Here is a 12,435-nt window from a genome sequence, read left to right as displayed (position 1 = left end):
CCAACCCATTTGTATCGGGATGATATGCCGAAGAGAGATTTAACTCAATACTGAGTAGACGACATAGCTCCCTCCAGAATCGAGACGCAAACTGGGGACCCCGGTCACTAACAATTTTGTCTGGCATACCGTGTAAGCGAAAGATATGCTTGATAAACAAGACAGCCAACGCCCGTGCAGATGGTAGCCGTGGAAGAGGCACCAAATGCACCATTTTGGAAAAATGATCGGTGATCACCCAGATAATGGTGCAATTACGAGACTTGGGTAAGCCAACCACAAAGTCCATCCCGACCATCTGCCAGGGCCTGTCAGCCACGGGCAGAGGATATAGCAAACCAGCTGGCCGTTGCCGAGGAGTCTTGTTCCTGGCGCAAGAGACACACGCCCAAACGTACTCCGCGACATCACGAGCCATATGCGGCCACCAGTATGTCCTCGCCAGTAACTCTGATGTCCTTTTAGTACCAAAATGTCCACCCACCCTGGACGAGTGCGCCCAAGAGAGAACCTCCGGTCGCAAACTAGATGGAACAAAAGTGTTGCCCGGGGGCACAGACTCCAGCAAAACCGGGGCCACGGTTCTCAAACTCTCGGTGGGAACAATAAGCCGAGGCTCCTCCTCCTCCTCCGCAGATGACACAACGGAGCGAGAGAGAGCGTCGGCCCGAATGTTCTTCTCCCCAGAAAGGAAATGGAGGGTGAAATGAAACCGGGAGAAGAACAAGGACCATCTTGCCTGGCGAGAATTCAACCGCTGAGCTGTCTGCAGATACACCAAATTTTTGTGATCTGTGAAGACTTGGAAGGGAAAACGTGCTCCCTCCAAGAGATGTCTCCACTCCGAGAAAGCCAACTTCATGGCTAGCAACTCCCTGTCCCCGATGGAATAATTCCTCTCTGCTGGTGCGAATGTCTTGGAGAAAAAGAAGCAAGGATGCTTCCGACCTTGAGTATCCTTTTGGAAGAGAACTGCTCCAGCACCAACAGAAGAGGCATCCACCTCCATGATAAATGGCTTATCAACATCGGGGCGATGAAGAATGGGAGCGCTAGCGAAGTGTGACTTTATAGAGATAAAGGCCTTGGAGACCTCCTCAGACCACAATTTGGGATTCGCCCCCTTCTTGGTGAGGGCAACCATTGGAGCTACCAAAGTTGAGAAATGCGGGATGAACTGGCGATAATAATTGATGAACCCCATAAAGCGCTGCACCGCTTTAAGAGAATGGGGTTCCTGCCAGTCCATCACAGCCTGTAGTTTGGCAGGATCCATAGCCAATCCCTGGGCTGAGATGATGTAGCCTAGGAAAGGTAAGGACTCCTGCTCAAACATACACTTCTCCAACTTGGCATAGAGGGAGTTTGCCCGTAGGAGGTCGAAGACTTTGCAAACATCTCTCCGGTGGGAGTCAATATCTGGAGAGTAGATGAGAATATCATCCAGATAGACTACGACCGAGGTGGAAAGCATATCCCGGAAGATATCATTCACAAAGTCTTGGAAAACGGCTGGGGCATTACAGAGCCCAAAGGGCATCACCAGATATTCATAGTGCCCATCCCTGGTGTTAAAAGCCGTCTTCCATTCGTCCCCCTCACGGATGCGAATCAGGTTGTAAGCACCCCGCAGATCTAATTTAGTAAATACCCTTGCTCCCCGAAGCCTATCGAACAGTTCAGATATCAAAGGCAAAGGGTATTTATTCTTAACAGTGATGGCGTTAAGACCACTGTAGTCTATGCATGGACGCAATTCCCCACTCTTCTTCTGCACGAAGAAGAACCCTGCCCCAGCAGGTGACACTGACTTCCTGATGAACCCTCTTGCCAGATTTTCCTGGATGTACTGAGACATTGCCTCCGTCTCCGGGAGAGATAACGGATAGACTCGACCCCGGGGAGGCTCAGCACCAGGCAAGAGGTCAATAGGACAGTCATAGGGGCGATGGGGCGGAAGGGTCTCCGCCGCCTTTTTGGAGAATACATCTGCATATGACCAATACTGCTTGGGGAGAGAGGAAAGATCTGCGGGTACCTCAGTTGTAGCTACCTGAACGCACTCCCTCTGACACCTACCCCCACAAGATTCACCCCATCCCAGAATTCTGCCTGAGGACCACTCGATATGAGGAGAGTGGTACCGTAGCCAAGGTATTCCCAACAGGACCTCATCAATTCCCTCTGGAATGACGAGCAGAGAAATAATCTCCTGATGAGATGGCGACTTGGACAGAGTAAAAGGGATGGTCTGGTGAGTTATCTGTGAGGGCAGAGTCGACCCATTCACCACTCGTACCGTTACAGGTTGAGCTAGCATAACCAGGGGTATTGCGTGGCGTTGGGCGAAGGCAGAAGACATAAAATTGCCCTCCGCCCCAGAATCCACGCAGAGCTCTACCGAGTGGGAGAATGAGCCTATAGTAATTGTCCCCTTAAAGGACAATTTAGAGGCAAACGTCGCCGTGTCTAGTGTACCTCCACCTACGACCACTAGACGCTGACGTTTCCTCGACCGCTGAGGACATCTGGTGGCTAAATGTCCAGACTGCTGGCAAACATGACAGACCCTGAGTGCACAAGTGGTCCGGGACTTAGGTCCCGCTTGTGACACTTCCCTGGCCTCATGTGACTCAGGAACCAGGACCGGAGATTCCAGAGGTTTGGCGAAAGTAGGAGCCAGCCGAAACCTCTGCCTACACTGGGCTCGCTGTAACCTCCGCTCGTTAAAACGGAGGTCAATTCGAGTGGAGACTTATTAACTCCTCCAGTGTGGCAGGAATCTCCCTAGTGGCCAGAGCGTCCTTTACATGGTCAGCCAAGCCCCTCCAAAATATGGGGATAAGAGCTTTATCTGACCATTCCAGCTCAGATGCTAAAGTGCGGAATTGGACGGCAAAATGACTGACCAAGGACTCACCCTGAGTTAATGCCAGCAGTTGGAGCGCAGTGTCATGGGTGACTTGAGGTCCTAAAAAGACCTGTTTTAAAGTGCTCAAAAACAGAGGAGCACTCTGCACCACATGATCGCCACGCTCCCACAGCGGCGTAGCCCATTCCAATGCCCTGTCCGACAATAGAGACACAATAAATCCGACCTTAGCCCGCTCTGTGGGGAAACGTGCAGCCAGAAGCTCGAGATGAATAGAGCACTGACTCACGAATCCCCTACAAAATTTGCTATTACCAGAAAATTTTTCTGGCAGCGGGAGGCGAGAAAATGTCGGAACAGGGGTGGCAATGGACAAAGTTGCTGCAGCCACGCTGGCAGCCTGTACAGCAACTGCGGTAACATCCACAGCTGAGGTTGCGCTCTCGAGAGCCGCCAACCTACCCTCCAGCTGCTGTATATACCACAGGGATTGCTGTTTGTCCGTCATCACTAGCCAGACCCTGGCGCTAGTGTAATGTTAGGGCTAGCGGAACGCACCAAATAATAAAACTGATAGTGTATGGTGCGTTCGTAGCCCGGGGTCCACCGTGCAGAGATGGAACCTGCTGCTGAGTAATGATGGACTATATGGCGGTACTCATAAGTATACTCGCGTGGGTTAAACTTCACCCAATGTGAAGGAAGCGATCCTGTTGCGTCACAGGATCACGGTACCGCACATAGAGGGCGAGCAAGCAGTCAGCGAACTTAACCCCAACTAGGATAGAAGTCCGATTAGACCACTTGCTGACCCAACACCGCAACAGGGTGTGTTAGGCAACTCTTATAATTAGAGCACCGAAGTGCAAACTGTGCCGTGCTGGCAGGCACCACTAAGCACCCAGACGTGGGTCAGGAAGCGCACTACTGGCGCGTGGCGCCGCACTGGCGGTCACAGCAATAGATGCTGATACGTGTGTGACACGTTGAGTGATTTGTCGGGAGCTAGATTGCAGTCATACAGTAGGGTAGGGGTATTTAATGAACGACTTGCACTCACAACAAACACACGTATTCAATTGTACACTAGCGCATGGCCGTGCGGTCATGCGCAGTTTATATAGTTGCAGCACAGGAAGTGGCCACAGAAACTTTGCCCTTCCAAGACCTGCCAAGAGGTCCAATGGAATGTGCTGCAAAGCCTGAGCACATGACCCTCGATCTCCAACGGGAGATCTTGCCCTGGGCATGCTCAGTGTGCGCAAACAAGGACTTAGTCCCAGGAAAGTCCGCTCGCCGCTGACCAGCACTGACTTTAATGGCAGGAGCTGAAGAAGCAGCAGTAACTCTCTGTACAGAGTGAGAGCGAGCAAGACACTGGGAGCGACATCCCTGCTGAGCAGACTCCACTGCGGCCGGAGGAGAATGGGAGACCGCAGCGGAGACGGATCGAGATTCCCCCCGTGCAGCAGAGGAAACTCGACTCCTAACAATACCTATAATAGAACAGTCCTATCTAATGTATATAATCCCTATCTGATGTATTTAAAAACCTGTTCATCTGTATAGTACCTGTATGAGCAGGGTTCAGAGAGAAAATATCCATGTAGAACATGCTGGATGGAACAGCTACAATGCAAATGACCCACAGAGGAGTGGTGGACTCCCCAGTCTTGTAGAAACAAGAGAACCAAAAACACATGGGCTACTTGCACAGTGAACAAGTCTGTAGAGACCTGTTCACACCACCAAAGAACTTGAAGACACAAAAGTGCACAGAGAGGTAAAAAAATACTCTGTTATAAAAAAGTCACAGTAAATAAGCAAGTGCTAGTCAAAAAATGAAAAAATACAGGGTATTTAGTTAATACGTTCCTTTGCAAAAAAGTATGTTAAGCTGCTCCACCAATCGCCAAGGTATACCTATAATAGAGCAGTCCTATCTAATGTATATAATCCCTATCTGATGTATTTAAAAACCTGATTATCTGTATAGTACCTGTATGAGCAGGGTTCAGAGAGAAAATGTAAAAAGTGCTCGGAATGTGGTATTCCTGTATCTGTCAATGACAGTTTTTTGATAACCAGCCAGGCAAAACTGACTGCTGTGGGCTGCAACCCTCAGTTGTCAGCATTAGCAAGGCTGGTTATCAAGAATAGAAGGGTCCCGACGCTGTTATTTTAATTATTTAAATAAATAATTAAAAAAACTGCATGTGGTCGCCTTCATTTTTCAGAACCAGCCAAGCTAAAACAGACAGCTGGGGGCTGGTATTCTCAGGCTGGTAAGGGGCCATGGATATTACCACCCAGCCTAAAACTATTAGATGCCCCAGTTCTGTCACTTTACCCAACTCTTTCCACTTGCCCTGTGGTGTTGGCAAGTGGGGTTCATATTGGAGGAGTTGATGTCACCTTTGCATTGTCCGGTGACATCAAGCCCATGTGTTAGTAATCAAGAAGCATCTATAAGACACCTATCCTTTTCAAATTTTATAGTTGTAAAAATTTGTAAATAAACACACAGCAAGAATAGAAAAACATAATTTTCCAGGTCAAAGAAAGGGGAGGCCATGCCATTATTTGCACAGAGTGCAAAAACCTGAAACAAAAACTTTAAGAGATGAACTTGAATATAAGTTGGTGTGCATGCAGCATGTAGGTGCTTGTTCACACTTGCCACTAAACAGACAAAAGTCAAGATAAAACAAAATGAGCAGATACACTGCAGTAAATAATAGATATAACTAACAGCAGCTACTTCCTTAGGTTTCCGGTCATAGACCAAGTCCTTTTTGGAAAGTACAAATGATGAATCAACCTCATGTTAGCAAACTCTTTTCTAGTTACCAAGTCAAGAGAAGATACCCTCACGTTTTGATTTGATGGTTTAACAAAGGGAGCCTTTCTGTCATACTGAGTATCTTCTTGTTGCTGCACTCGAGTCCGGATAAATGCATCTGCTTGCACTGCCTTTTCTCGATCCCCTCTTATTTGCAGAGAGTAGGAGCCACCACCACTTGCTAGCCATCCAGCAAATATTGCAACCAGCTAAGCAAACTACCTGGCTGGATTCATCTTGGAATTAAAGGTAAGAGAATGAGAAGCCCTGTCTTGACACAATCCTGTTACACCGTTATGTCTGTATTTGGGTTTTGGCATGACAATGCACGTCTTTGCTTTAACTCTTTGCTCCTTTCCCTTTAATTTGAGCTGGGATATTGTTGGCTGTTACCTGTATGGAGCCTTCTCAGTTTCCTGCTCTGCTGCGCAGCCGTACATCCCCCATGCTGCATGAGCATCCACATGTGCGGTCCCTGGTTGCCGCTGTGGAAGCTGTCCGTGGGTTGTGAGGTCATTTGCAGCTGGTGCATGACTTTCCACGTGTCAGTGTGTGCAGTCGCAGCCTGGTGTCCTGAGCCTCAGTTCCTGCACTGATTAAGCTGTAATGGTTTCTGTTTGTGCTTAGGGCATGTACGGCCACACCTCCCCCGCTTTTATCAGGGTTAGGGTGTGTACTTGAAATGCTGTCCCCAGCTAATTGCTGAGGGGCAGCTCCTATATAAAGTTCCCCTGCCCTATGTGTGTTTGTGTTTCTGTATTTCTCCTGTGTATGTTTTGGTACCAAAGTCCTTGCGTTGATTCCTGTTTTGTCCTGTTCTGGAGCCTGTCCTGGAGGCATTATATCTAGGCCCGAATCCTTGATCCTTTATCTGTCCTGTACCTGATCCTGTCTGAACTGTGTCTGCTGTGATTATGTTCCTGGAATCCCTCTGCATCGGGAGCCTCACACCCAGTGACTTTGAGTCTCTTGCAACCGTTGTTTCTGCTGAGCATCTACTACTCTGTGCTCTGACTACCATGCAGTGTTAACGCCGTCGGGCCCATGTCCAGTATGGCGGTGCTTGCACCATCACGCTTGAGTTCCTTCCTAGGTCCGATGCCCGGAGCTTGACAACCACAGTCTGGAACCTGATGACCGCTGCCTGGAGCTTGGAGCCTGATGACTGTGGTGGTGCCTATAGGTCGTGTCAGATGTCCAGAGCCAAATGACTCCTGTCTGTCTGCCAGTGACCCTGGGTCCAGATGTCCTGATGTCCTGCCTGTACCCTGATGTCCTGCCTGCGTCCTAATGACCTCATTTTTCCAGATGTCCAGATATCCTGTCTGTACCTTGTAACCCTGCCTGTGTCATGATGTCCTGATGTAACTGATGCCCTGGGCTGCCACACCAGTGTCCCAGCCAACTTTCCTGGGCTGCCACGCCAGTGTCCCAGCCGACTACCTGGGCTGCCACGCCAGTGTCCCAGATGTCTATCTGGTATTCCTGATGTCCTGATGCCCTGCCTGTGTCCTGATGTCCTTCCTGATGTCCTGATGTCCTGTCTGTACCCTGACGTCTTGCCTGCGTCCTGATGACCTTGTTCACCCTGAGGTCCTGCCTGTGTCCTGATGTTCCACCTATATGTGCCTCAGTGATCCGTTGGTGCCTTGGGGTCCACTGGGTGGTACCCTTTTTGAGGTGTGGAATCGGGAGCCTGGCATAATCATGTTTGGTTTATGCACTGTGTGACTTTATTTTAGTAAACTTTACTTTCTGTATACCTGAAGTTGTGCGGTGTAATCAAGTCCTACGTGTCTTTTTCCTTGTCCACATGCTCAGCTGTTACAGAACCCTGGTCTCTGTCCTCCCCTAGTTTGGGTAGGCAGGGTCCCCCTCTGCGGTATAAAGCGTCCGCATTGCATCCCCGGGGGATGCGCGCCCCGCGCCTTCTGAGGTTGGTCGGCTTGGGGCATCTATGGGCTGGGCCGCATTAGCGACTGCAGCTGACCGTGACACACCCATTGTAGGCTTTGCAGCTCCTTACTTGTTCCTCCAGTCTGGACTTGGGCTCAAGTATACCTGTGGATTTGTGAAGCAGCCTACGACTGGGCACTTTCACCCAATTTGTTATCACTTGTGCTGCATTGTACCCAATATAGCGAGCAACAAAAATATCTGGACAGTTTGAACCCTATTTTACCAACCTTTTTGCCACTCAACAAAGTAGGTCTTTTGCCATGTTCCTGTCACATGCTAAAGCACCATGGTCCCCTGGGAAACCTGCAAACGTTAGAACTGCCCTCCTGTCTTACAATTAAAAAAGGCCACTCTGATTCTTTCTTCCCAATTCTCCTCATCTAAACTTAAACCCTTTCTTACCCTGCAGTCTCAGCTAGACGACTAGCTATCTACAATTATTGTGCAACCCAGGTATTTAAAAGCTGAGTCAGTGTTCGGTACTATAGCAAATACGATGTAAGGAATTAACCTCTCAAAGTCACTTTCAGTTCTTGGTGGACGTATCTTTTATTCTGAGGAACAAGAAGCACATTTTCAACTAAATAAGCATTTAATTGTTATTATTTTCATTTAGTCAAATCCAATCCAATGATTTTGATGCTGTTTACTATGAATAATTTGTCGAGTTTTCATTGAGTTATAAAATATGTTTGATTTTATTTATTATGCTTTTGGACATTTAATAAATATTGCTTCATTAAAGCAACTATGATTTTTTTTGTTGACTACTTTTGTATTTTTTAATAGGCCTCATATTTGAGCATTCTTGTGAGAGTCTAAATTAAGCCCTATAAAACTCTAAAGTCCAAATGTTATATTGCTGAGGGAAGGTGACTTGGTTGTCACAAAGGGAGTGTCCTTCCTTTTTAAAGTTTTTAGATGACCCAAGCAATACTAATTCCATCTTCTAATAGATTAATCATTAAGGATTATTTACGTTCTTCTTCACTTTAGAGCTATGGAAGAATTAGAATATCAAAAATGTTAATAAATAATAGCTGTGTTATAACAGTTTTATAAATTGCAATTATTAATTATTTGTTTCTAAATTATTAAGAGTCTATCACCATAATTTCATAATAAAATATACCAGTCTGTGTGAGGCTTGAGGAAACATTAAATCACCAAAATCTCAAAAGTGTAGTGATGCAAATCTTAAAAGATGACAATTTTTCCTAGTTTCAATCCATTGAAGCATACAGTCTGCTGTGCATTTTAGAATTGATGTCAGATATTGTAGATCTAGAAGCAAAAGAGAAGTGGAAGAATTATATCTATTCAAAATAAAACTCAAGGATGAATGATTTTACACTACCCTTCACAAATTTTAAGCACCTGCATCTTATTGTAAATTTGGAGAGCCATTCTCTTTTTAAGATTAATATCAGCTTGTATTAATTTTAATTGTATTTTCCATGCCTTTACCATTAAAATGTTAAATTTGCCAAACAGCAAAAATAAACATTATTACATTCTGTTGTCACAGGTAGAAAGGACAGGGCAACAGGTAAACATTTCTTATTCTAAGGAATAGAATTGGTAGGGTCTCAGTTTTTGTTAGGCTGCAAAAACACTGCCCATAAGGTTATAAATGAAGATTACAAGACCTTGAAATTAACACACTTTCAACTAAAGTATAGGTAATGGTAATGGCAATGTTGTAAAAGACTGTCCCAGAATCATATTCATTTCACCACTGTCAACATATGAAAAGTCATCAAACAAAGGAAAAAAAAATAGTAAGTCTACAAAAAACCTAAACAAAATAGATTCTATTCCAGAAAAATTGGTGTGGCTACCTTATGACTACTGGTTAAAAATTAATCCATAAGACCAGTCACAGAAACCTATGAAATCCTTCATCCTTGGCCATTTCTGAATACATCGATACCAAATATGTGTACTTTTTTTAAATTCTTCCATTTTCAGTGGAACAAAAGGGGGTTATTTGAACTTTTATATTTTTTTAAACTTTTTTTTTTTTTTACTTTTCACTGTTTTTAATCGTCCCCTTAGGGGGAATTGAATCTGCGTCCGATCACAGCTAATGTAGACAAGTAATTACCATCCCCTATTAATGCTGGCCGGGAGCTGGAATTCACTGGAGGATCGTAATGACAAGCATGGGGGTCATCAACAGACCCTCGGTGGTCATGACAACCCATTGGCAACAGCATACCGTATGTGAGGAGTGACCTTAATGGGTGGATCTTGGATAAGCAAAAACCCAAACACAACTCACACATCCCAATGTTGTTATGGACTCAGCCTTATTTTGTTAGGATTTTTTGTCCTGAGATATTTAATCCCCTATTGTAAAAACAATGCATAATAATTAGCGATACTCGTTACTCGAGATTTCCCGAGCACACTCGGGTGACCTCCGAGTATTTTTAGTGCTCGGAGATTTCGTTTTCATCGCTGCAGCTGAATGATTTACAGCTACTAGACAGCATAAGTACATGTGGGGGTTTCCTGGTTGCTAGGGAATCCCCACATGTAATCTAGCTGGCTAACAGATGTAAATCATTCAGCTGCTGCAAGGAAAACTAAATCTCTGAGCACTTACAAATACTTGGAGATCACACGATCGTGCTCGTGAAATCTCGAGTAACGAGTATATTCGCTCATCACTAATAATTAGTGTTGAGCATTCCGATACCGCAAGTATCGGGTATCGGCCGATATTTGCGGTATCGGAATTCCGATACCGAATTCCGATACTTCCCGCGTATCGGATACCGGAATTGGAAGTTCCCAGAATTCAAACAGAACGCAGCAGCCAATGAGGAATGATTGGAAGTGTGGGCACATCCTGTTTAGCATGGTGGGCATGTAAGTACTGGCAAGGCTGTGATTGGCTGCTGAAATGATGTCACTCTGCACTATAAAAAACGCTGCCGCCATTTTGCGCTCACTCTGCTGTGATTTCAGTTAGGGACAGGACGCTGTGTTCTAACTGAGGGCCAGTTGAGCTAGCTAATTGCTTTATTTTCCTTTCCAAAGGCTAATTTAGCAAAACGCTGTGTGTTCTTCACTGTTCACCTTGCTCTTGCCTTGCAGCGCTGTTTTAACAGCGTTCTGCAAGGTCTCTGTGTGTGTGTGTGTGCAGCACACTCTGTAGTCTGTGTGCAGCCATATACCCGGTTGTATTCAGCTCAGGGGGGGTTCACACTGCCTCACACAGTTGTCCTTTTTTGCTCATAGTGCAGCCTGCTGCACATTTTTTCTCAAATTTCCTATTAGTGTTTTTCCACCCGTCTCCAGCTAAATTGTGGAAAAACACTACATAGGATAACCTAGAGGGGGGTTTTTGGGCCTTGCAGCGCCGTTTACGGCTGTCTGCACGGTCTCCGTGTGAGCCCAGCTCGCCCTGTAGTCTGTGTGCAGCCATAGCCGGTTGGATTCAGCTCAGGGTTCGTTACTGGCTCATACCTTGAGAAAAATTTTCCTTTCTTTCAAATAGTGCAGCCTGTTTAAAAATTAAAAAAAAAATTCCCTATTAGTGTTTTTCCACCCGTCTCCAGCTAAATTGTGGAAAAACACTACATAGGATAACCTAGAAGGGGGTTTTTGGGCCTTGCAGCGCCGTTTACGGCTGTCTGCACGGTCTCCGTGTGAGCCCAGCTCGCCCTGTAGTCTGTGTGCAGCCATAGCTGTTTGGATTCAGCTCAGGGTTCGTTACTGGCTCATACCTTGAGAAAAATTTTCCTTTTTTTCAAATAGTGCAGCCTGTTTAAAATTTAAAAAAAAAAATTCCTATTAGTGTCTTTCCACCCGTCTCCAGCTAAATAGTGGAAAAATACTACATAGGATAACCTAGAGGAGGATTTTTTGGCCTTGCAGCGCCGTTTACGGCTGTCTGCACGGTCTCCGTGTGATTTAAACTAGCTCTGTAGCCCGATCTGCACAAAAAAAAAAGTAAAGTTCACCAAACACAACTTAACACTTGTGTAGGCCACATTTGAAAAATAATAAAGTTTAGTCCACACTTTACAACATTAGTGTTTCTTACACCTGTTAGGAGGAGCATTTCAGGAATAAGCACGCTAAGGCCTTAGTACTTTTCTGCTTATCTTTATCTGTCAACCAAGATGAAGAGGGCAGGGAGTAAGGCACGTGGGCGTGGGCGCGGAGCAGGGAGAGGAGCAGGGAGAGGACGTGGTGATTCTGTGCCTGCTGCGGGCGCCGGTGACTCGTCGTCACTCAGTTTCAGCAGGGAACAGTCCTTCATGCGCAGCTTTGTCGGAGAGCGCCGTGCACCGCTGCTGCGTGAAGACCAAATTGAAGCCGTTGTCGGGTGGATGGCAGCTAACGCCTCGGCATCGACTTCAGTTAGTGCCACATCCTCTCAGGCACAGAGCACTGGAGAGCAGCCATCTGTCTCTTCACCACCTGCCAAATTGGCCAGGCAGTCAGAGAGCCCAGGACAGGAGCCGTCTCTACTTCTGTTCTCTGAATCTCTTGGCTTGGAAACAGGGGGCCAGCCAAGCAGCATTGGAGAAATGGAAGAAGAGGCAGTGTGCAGTGATGCCCAACAGCTTTTTCTCTCTGACTCTGAAGAGGCAGGTGGGCCAGTGCCTCCGGTGACCACAGCGCAGTACGCATCTGATGATGAAACTCAGGTGCCGCTTTCTGATGCGTACTGTGCTGCCGAGACTACCCAGGAGGAGCAGTTGGTGGCAGAGGGTAGTGGAGATGATGAGGTCCTTGACCCATC

The sequence above is a fragment of the Ranitomeya imitator genome, chromosome 6 (genome assembly GCF_032444005.1).
Source record: "Ranitomeya imitator isolate aRanImi1 chromosome 6, aRanImi1.pri, whole genome shotgun sequence".
Classification (NCBI taxonomy): Eukaryota; Metazoa; Chordata; class Amphibia; order Anura; family Dendrobatidae; genus Ranitomeya; species Ranitomeya imitator.
Note: the sequence above shows the minus strand (reverse complement) of the source record.